The following is a 10,018-nucleotide window of genomic DNA, read 5'->3' as shown; positions in this document are numbered from 1 at the left end:
GCCTTCCTTCCAACGAGGAAACCAATTGATTGCGCTGCCCCCTATCCCCGTCAACGTTCGGAAAGAGGACAACCCCAAAAATAAGCAAAGCTAATATATCCGCGAGGAAGAAAGGAAGAAAGCCGGAGAAAAGATACGGTTTTCTCCCCCCAAGAGGGCATCCTAATATGTCCTCAAACTCTTCAATAGTTGGTACCATTTGGAAGTCCCCAAACGTGAAACACCTCAACGGCTGGTCATAGTATTGGGCGAGGGATACGACAGCTTCCGTAAATACCTCCGCTGCGGTCAAATCTAGAATTTTCCCGTACACTTTGTGGAAGGCTTGCCTTTGGAGAGGTCCCATCAATCGTCCCAATTCCTTGAGGCTAGTGACATCTAGACTTTTAACCTTGACTTGATAAAACCTTTTGCCGTTTTGATTTGTCCCCATCATTTTACCTAAAAAAGGGGTGGATCAAGACTCCGACATGAATGATGCAATGCGTATGCATGAAACAGAAAGAAAACAACACAAAGGGGTAATTCATACATACGAGACCGCAGAGATCCAATTTTAATGACAGCGCCTCGACGTAGCATAAAAAAGGTTATGTATTACTCTAAAGAAACCAAACACCACTAGCAAAAACTATAAACTAGTGCTATTTTTCCAAAAAATGCATGAGAACGAATGGCACGGGGCGTGTTTGCTCTTTGACCCTATTTGGGAACCTATAGGACAATATCTAGGGGTCTCTAATAACTACTCCCCAACAATTCATAACTCACACGACTGTTTTCTAGAGGTATCATCACTCAAGATAATAATATTGTGGCGGTACGGAATACCAGCGACAACACATTATAAAGAGAGAAAGCTCTAGACGAGGTTTCACTATTATCAAGCAAGTCGAAGACCTAGCATGATGATAGTTTCACCTCCACTCCTTAAATTCCCATGAACCCGGGTATAGGGCCCTTTTTTTACTCAAATGCGTGGGTGCTTAGAATGCAGTGTAAAGAATGCGAAATAGACAACAATTATTTACATTTTACACAGTTCAACAAATGCAGACACAAAGTTTCACAAATCCACAATTCCTTAAAATAAGTCTAACTCACAAAAAGTTCCCCAGTGGAGTCGCCAACTGTCGCAACGTGCCCTTTTGCGGGCGAGCGAGGCGAGGCTCACGGGTGCGCTTTCCAAAGGAGGAAAGATGTGCGGAGTCGCCACCAACGTTTATTTGTGGAAAACGTCGGAAAAACCAAAGGAAACTGGTCAAAATGAAAATTCTAAGTTCGGGAGTTGTATTTACGCTTGAGGAAGGTATTAGCACCTCTCACGTTTGTCTCAAAGGACAACTGCCTATTTTTAACAATTGTGTTACCTTAACTTTATTTCTTTTTATTTTTTGAGGTCGACAAAAGCGAGGCTTTTGCTCCTACGTACCCTCCATCGAAGAGGAAATCAGACCTACGTAGTTCTTTCTTATGCGTGAATCAAGTGATTCTTTTTACTTGAAGGGTGATCATTTTAAGGCGTTGGACCTTAAAAATGATCCATTTTACTTGGTAAGAAACTGAAATGATAAACTTTCAAAACCCTATTTTTTGTGGACGAGCTTGACTAGGCGAGTTGATTTTAGCCTTAGTTTCACTTTAGTTATTAGTCAATTCAATTAAGAATGAGAAATCCCAAAGAGAAAACGTCCGATTGATTTTTCGCTTTATTTTACTAAAAGGTATTTTTTGATTATTATATTATTATTTTACCTCTTTTTTGATTTCCAACGTGGTTACGGCACGACCGAACGGTCGGAATTCATTTTAACCGAAATTAACGGATGATACAATTCAAATGATCGGTGGAAATTTATTTTATTTTTAGATTAGGCGAGAAATGACTTAAATAAATGACTGAAGCACGTCAAAAGGGGTACAGAAAGCGAATGAAAATGAGAATAAAAATACATGAAACAAAATGTGGACCACCACGGGTACATAGAATGAATTTAAAAGCTCGGTTTGAGGTACTTACCCGTTGAAGACTGAAGAAAACGAAGAACGAACGATGAATGTTGAAGAACGCTCAAGAATCTTCACGTAATTACTCACGGAAACGTTACGGAAACTATACGGAAGCGCCTCAGCTTGGATTTTCTTCACGGATATAATTTTCCTCAACAATTTTGAGAGAATAAGAAGTGCCAAGAAGGCTGAACCCCTTCTCCCTTCACTCCTCCCCCTATTTATAGCAAAATAGGGGAGGAGCTTGCCACCCAGCTCGCCCAAGTGAGCAAGGTTGCTTCCTCCAGAAGCAACAGCCTTCTGGAGGAAGAATCTGGAAGGCCCAAGTGGGCCTGATTGCTATTTGTACCCCCCTTTTTACTAAATGCACCCCCTCTACCTTTTTTTGGTAATTCTTTTTCCGTAACGTTACGAAAATTTACGAATTTCGTAACGATACTTATTTTCCTTCTGCAAGGTTACGAGTCCTTACGGATTATGTATTTACTCCTTTTTAGCTTTTGAAGAAGTTATGAAAACTCACGGATTGCGAAAAATACCTCCTTTCGATTTCCGTCACATCACGGAATTTTCACGGATCGCGTAAGCCTGCTTCCTTTTGATTTTTGGCACGTCTCGGGACTTCACATATTGTGCAACAAAGGGTGCCAAATATCTCGAAGTGGCCAATCAATGGTTGTATATCATAAAATTATAATCCCCGGACGAAATTAGGGTATGACAATAGTGAAATAATTTTTTGTGTGTGTGTGATATCCTTGAATGGATAAGTGCTCTAGAATTTTAATTATAGGCTTAAGAAGATGTGCTTTAAGTCTAAGAAGCCTTGGTAAACATCCATTCAATGTAAGAGAATATCCTCATTAAGGACATTTTCGCAGTTATGTGATTTTTGAAACTATTTTTTTTATTATAATTAAAAATTTTCATGTTTTTAGTTCAAGGAAATATTTAATTATGCATTAATAATGAATTTATTGAGCATAATTAGTTTTTTAATCATAGAAAATTCTTGTTAAACTGAATTTGAGTGATTTGAACTCATAAAATCATTTGTGATAATATGATTTATTTATTGGAGTCAAATTAATTAAAATAGAATGGTTAGAGTTGCATAAAAACATTTTTAAAAAAATCATATTTTGGGAATGATTGAAGAACCTTTAGACTTAATTCTGGAGCCTCTATATAAACTAAAAGGGACCCCTCACCCTAGGAGTTGGTGACAGAGTTATAGGAGAGTGAAAGGAAAGTTTGGTGCTTGGTTTGTGAGAGGTAGGTCTCTCTCCCATTTCTCTTGGATTTTTCATTGTCTGTCTTTCTTTTTCCCCTTCTAATCTTCTCCTTTTTCCTTGCATTTCTAATATGTGATAGAGTTTCTCAAGAGCTATAAGTGACTTTTCTATTTTCCCATTTTGAGCATGTAGAGCTTTGGAAACAAGGTAAAGGGGAGTTTTTGCAAATTCTTGGGGTCTATGTGTGGTTACAATGAGTAGAGTTTTAATTTTTATGTTGTGGAATGTTGTGTATTTTCCTACTTGCCTCTGTAAATGCCACTGGAACTTCTGTGTTTGTTATTTGTTGTTTTGCATGCCAAAATTGGGTGCCTTGACCCCAAAAACCTAGGAAACCGCATAAAGTTTGTTGAATTTGGATTTGTGTAGCAAAAGTTACATAAAAATCAAGTTTTGAACTCTTTTAGGGTGATTTTGCATTATTTTGAGAAAAATCAAATTGGGGCTGGAATTGGGACTTCTAGACTCTAAAAATGGATTCAAAATGATTGGAAACTTGGACAAACATATAGAGTTTTTGAAACTTGAACTTCTATGCGAATGGAAAAAGTTACTTCTATCATAAAATTGTGATTTGCTAGACTAAGAGTGCATGGTAGAATTTTTATACTTCAATCATGAATGATATGAATGACAAGATAAATTGTGGTTTATATAGAAGAAAGACAAAGATACTAAGAGATGATTTAGAGTCACTGGAAATTAAAACTCTACTCATTGTAACCACACATAGACCCCAAGAATTTGTTTCGACCTTTACTGTTTGTTTTGTGAATTGAGAATGATCTGGAAATAATATGTGATTTGATTCACCGCTTTGACTAAAAAGCTAATTAAAATGGGGAGAAGCATGTATAAGGGATTCTAATTGTTGTATATTAGGACATGTGTTAGTAAAATGATTAGTTATTTGTGTTGTGTGTAGTGATCTTCTGGTGATGAGTGATACCATTTTCAAAACTATAAAAATAAGGCTTTCTATGGTGATAAAGTTTATGAAATTCAACTAAGATATGATTGAGGCTTTGATTTTATAAGATGGCAGTATTGTACTATGATACAAGTATGTGCTACTTTGTGATATATTATGAATTGTGTGGATTTTTAATTGGACTTTGGGATACCATTTCATGAACTAGATCTATAATGATTATTGAATAATGCTAATGATAATTTAATTATGAGACTAAGTTGGTATGATAATCCATTGAGATAAGTCATAACTTTGATGGCATGTGACACAAGGTATGGTGACTTGAATATAGAATGTTGTGATGTTATGAATATGATGTGGATATGAATTTACTTTCATAATTTATTTTTATATATTGATTACTTGTGATGATATATTTGTATATGATATTTTGTTATAATCTGCACTTTGGTTTAGGTCCGGGGGTGTCCAATCCTTGGCATGGTAGCAAATTGATGTTCATGAATTGATTGTGTTTATGGTGATGATGTTGGTTGATTTGCTTGTATGAGGAGTGGGCTTACCCACTTAAGGGACTATATCAATGGTGATCCTAGAGAAGGATGGGAGTTAATTTCCTTCCTCTCCGGATATTTTTGTGTGTGTGCACACAGAAAAGACTTACATTCAGGAGCTTCATGAGGATTGACATGCATTACGAGGACAGGAAGGAAAGGAACATATGAACATGGTGGCAAGATTGTGTTAGAGTTAGAGAGATCATTATGTCAGGATTTAGGGGTATGACCCTATACTCAATGGGAAACGTCCTCTAATGTCTATTCACATGTGCTGACATGTCATACCCTAATTTCTTCTGGGGACTATCATTCGTTGATCTTTTGATCCTTGCTAGTCGACTTACGGTGTTGAACGCTAATTACAGTGCAAAGCAAGGAACCATTCGGTGTTTTGATCAGGAAGGCAAAAGATTCCAAGAAAGGAGAGCAAAAGGGTCTTTTCCTTGGTTTCCTGGACCCTAGCTCACCCAGGCTAGCCTCTTGCTTGCCTGAGCCACCGAATGATTTCAAGGTGAAGAAACCAGCTCTCTGGGCGAGCTTATTGCTTCATGACTAGGGCTTAGCTCACCTGGGCGAGCTCCAACTCACCTGGCCGAGCTGCAAGTGCCCAAAATTCCCCTTTTCCTATAAATAGGTGTGCTAGGGGGGTTGAGAAGGGGTTCCAACATGGAGTAGTGAAGGAAATTGAGAGAATTAAGAGAGAAAAAGAAGAAAGAAGAGGAAACGAAGCCGAGGCGCTGTCGAATCGTGACTGTGATCAATCTCTACGTTGTTCCTTGTTCAGTGTTCTTCGTGCGACCGTGGGTTAGTTTTGTTTTTAAAATTCAAATGTGATCTATGCACCCTTAGGGGTCCCCCTTGTTGTCTTGTGCATATTCATTTCCTCCATCTATCATCGGTGATCCCATTTTCTTTGTAAAGTTCAATCTTAACCGATCACTAGTATTGTAAAGTCGTCTTTAAAGAGGTTGAAAGTTAATAAACAAAACCAAGATAAAACCAATTCATAACTTCTTCTTTTTATCAAATATCACTTGAGATCGTTTCAAGGTCCAACGCCTTAACGATTCTCTCCGCTTTTTAAAATTTAAAACATTGTTTCAAGGTCCAATGCCTTAGACGACTTTTTGTTCGCAATTAAAATAAATATTTTAAAAAAACATAAAATCAATTTAACACACAAACATTCAGACTTAAAGAACTACGTAGGTCTGAATTCCTCATCGCACTTGAGGATACGTAGGAGCAAGGGCATCCCCTTGTTGACCCCCAAAAAAATAAAAATACAAAAAGGGAAAAATAAACAATTCTAAAGTCACGTTGTGCATACTCGATTAAAGGTTGTCGTCCCTTGTGACGGGCGCGTGGGGTGCTAATACCTTCCCCATCCATAAACAACTCCCGAACCCTTATTTTCAAAATTCGCGGACCTCTTTTTTTGGTTTTTCTAGTGTTTTCCTTGAATAAACGTTGGTTTTTCTAGAGACCGGTAAGGTTACATGAAAGTACCCTTGGGAGTTATCACTAGAAGTGGACTTTTGGATCCTTTCCATTAGATTCCTGAATTAGGGGGCACATAGCAAACTCACTCTGGCTTGTTCCATGATCGCATCATGCATCTCTTCATGACATCGTAATGGACATATCATTCCTGCATTTATCATTTATCATATTCATGCATTGCATTTGCATAATTCATTGCATTGTCATACATCTTCATTTAGCATGCTTTTGTTCTGCCAACTGTATACATTCTATTTTCATCGTTCGTATGTTATGTTCACTCATGCATGATCCTTGCATTTTCCTCTACAAAAAAAACAAAAAAGAACAAAAAGAAAGTCACAATGAAGAGTGAAAGTTTACACCACATTCTTAGTTACATGTGTACCATGATGACAGTTATAAACAAACCATGTTGGGATTATACACTCATTTATCGTGAAAAATGATTGAAAATCACGTGAACATGATACCTAATGCATTGTTAACTAGGAAATTATGGTTCTTTGGGCGTCTCATGTTGATCTCATAATTACATTTGTCATGCATAGCATAAGTATGCCCTAATCATTCATTTCTATGATAGGTTGTCAAAGTATTGACAATCAAAATATCTATTCCTTGGATTATGGGGTCAAACCAAGCACATGCTTTTAAGAAAAGGTTTTCATCAAGTCAAGGTCAAGTATGGAAGTAACCAACTTGCAAAAGTTGGGGCAGAAGATAGATCGAGTTTACATAGCTTTTTGGCTACTGCCGACACATGATTGAGCTAAATAATTTACAAAAATTTGAGACTGTTGATGTTTTATTTCCTGTTGCACTTTGACCCTGACAAGATGTAATGAACAATGTTGATTTGACCCTATGTTCTATTGAATGTCCTGTGTAAAATTTGCAATACTTCAACAAAGCATCATTCACATACATCCCTGCTTTTTTTTCACATTGGTTGCATTGCTCATTACATTCTTTCCTTGAAATAAGAACTATAATCATTGTAATCAAAAGGAAAGAAAGCGTTTTACGGTGCCTTTACCGAGCGCGTGCCAGAGCTAGAGTAATGAGTAAAATAGAGGAGGTGCATGAGCAGATGAAGGCTGACATGGTGGCCATGAAAGAGCAAATGACCACAATGATGGAAGCCATGATAAGTACGAAAAGGATGATGGAGGTCAATGCGTCTACAGTTGTTGTCGCAAGTATTGCCACAAAAGTGGACCCAAATCACCCACCTGGCTTCAATCAAGTAAATCATCCAGCCTCGGATATGGTAGATCAGGGAGGCAAAACATTGGGAAGTATGGGCGGCCCCCATTTTGTGTAGGTTCAAAACAAGTATTCTTTCCCACCATATGGCTTTCCTCCCAACTATACACCACCCAATGTTGCACACACTCCCGATGAGAATGTCAACAACTCCGCACCCATACCCATTGAGAGCCAACAACCCTAATCTAATCATGCACATGTCTCTCAACCCATGGGGGAGACACATGAAGCACCCTGAGACCATAATCTAGCCGACTTCGAGCCTCACCTCGGATATGCCGTTGAAGGGAAGGCGTTTTGTGGCATACCCCTACCAAACACGTTGGGGAGCCCTTAGTATCGCCCACAACCACAACCCTTGCATTTTGCGGTGGGAAGAGTCCCTTCTGCTATGGTGGAAAGGGAGAAATTTGATCATATAGAGGAAAGGCTAAGGGTCATTGAAGGAGGCGGAAATTATGCCTTTGCTGACATGGCAAAGTTGTGCCTAGTGCTCGACGTGGTTATTCCTCCGAAGTTCAAGGTTCCAGATTTTGATAAGTACAAGGGGACTAATTGCCCCAAGAATCACCTGAAGATGTGCAGGAAAATGGGAGCATACGTGAAAGATGAAAAATTATTGATGCATTTCTTCCAGGAAAGTCTTACTGGGGCAGCTGTCACCTGGTATACTAATCAGGAACCTTCCCGAGTCCATTCTTGGAAGGACCTAATGGTTGCCTTCATTAGGCAGTATCAGTATAATTCTGATATGGCTCTAGATATAATGCAGTTATAGAACATGTGTAAGAAGGAGCATGAATCTTTCAAAAAATACATCCAAAGGTGGAGGGATCTAGTAGCTCAAGTAGCACCCTCAGTGATGGAGAGGGAGATAATAACAATGATAGTAGACACGTTACTAGTGTTCTACTATGAGAAGATGGTGGGTTACACGCCTTCAAGCATTACAGATTTAGTTTTCACCGATGAAAGGATTAAAGTGGGTCTAAGAAGAGGCAAATTTGATTATCCTGCTTTGATGAATAGGAAGCTTGGGGAAAATGGAGAGAATAAGAAGGAGGGAGGAACCCATGTTGTGACTGTCATTCCTACATGGCCAAATTTCCCACCAGCTCAACAATATCAATACTCAGCCACTATTAGCCCTTCTCATCACCCACCACTCTATCAGCCAAGAACACCCAATCATCCATAAAGGCCACCCCTAAATCAGCCACAAAGCCCGCCTGTCGTACATCCGATACCAAACACCACCCTTAACACGAACCGAAACACCAACCAGGGAAGAAATTTTCCAGAAAAGAAGCATGTAGAATTCACCCCAATTTCGGTGTCGTATGCTAACTTACTCCTATATCTACTCAGTAATGCAATGGTAGCCATAATCCCAGCAAAGATTCCTCAACCTCCATTTTCGCAAGGATACATCTCGAATGCAACATTATCATGGAGGAGTTCCGGGGCATTCCATTGAGCATTGTATGACCCTGAAACATAAGGTGCAAAGTCTGATTGATGCAAACTGGCTGAGATTTGAGGAGGAGAAGAGAGATGTTTGTAGGCTATAAGTCTGTTATGCCCAATTTCTTAAAGATAGAATAAGCCATCAAATTTTTACTAGTACCCAAACAACATAAGCATTTATCAAAATAAGACCCTCCTATCAAATAAGGAATAGTAAATTTACCAAGGTCTTTCATCTTAGGGGAAGTTTTCTAAGGACCACAACAAAAAACTCCTCATTAAGATCCATAGTGCCAAAATTTTCCAATTTTCCTTCATTTGATAAAATTTATTTTAAATGCTTGGCATAAGATGGCATTTGTGTAATGGCCTCAACAAAAGGGAGGTTGATGTGCACTTTTCTCATAACCTCAAGAAACTTCTTGAATTGCACTTCCTGCTGACCTCTTAACTCTATAAGGGAAGAGTAGACTTACCTGGGGAGATGTTAGTATCTCCTTATTTTTATCCCCTTCCTTTTTTGGCATTGAGTTCCCATCAGTAGGAACCTTATCCTTTTCTGGTATGTGTTCTTTGTTGTTATTGTATGTTGTGTTTAGGTTACCATATTCCCTATTGTCATTCCCATAGATGGCTCATGCTTTTAGTTTATGATTTCAACCTTGTTAGTTGGATAAGTTGTGAATTGGCACTAAGCGAATGTATGTTTATCTACCTTAGTAGATTGTTCAAGGTGTGTAACCCACATGGGACACACAATATTTGTTAGTATTTGTTCTTATTCTGCCAAGTACATGGTTGATTTTTTAAGTATATTGGTTATTGTTTGATGTGCATACCAACATAATGTTGTTTTAGACCCATGTTGAAAACCACATTCTACTTCAATTGCGGTTGAACATCGATGTATAAGTGTGTCAAAAGTGTAAATATGTCAAACTTTCAACATCAATTGAATTCAAAACCGATGTAATAAG

This window comes from Glycine max, chromosome 14, assembly GCF_000004515.6.
Source record: "Glycine max cultivar Williams 82 chromosome 14, Glycine_max_v4.0, whole genome shotgun sequence".
Lineage (NCBI taxonomy): Eukaryota > Viridiplantae > Streptophyta > Magnoliopsida > Fabales > Fabaceae > Glycine > Glycine max.
The sequence above is the reverse complement of the archived record's forward strand: the minus strand, read 5'-3'. Positions refer to the sequence as shown.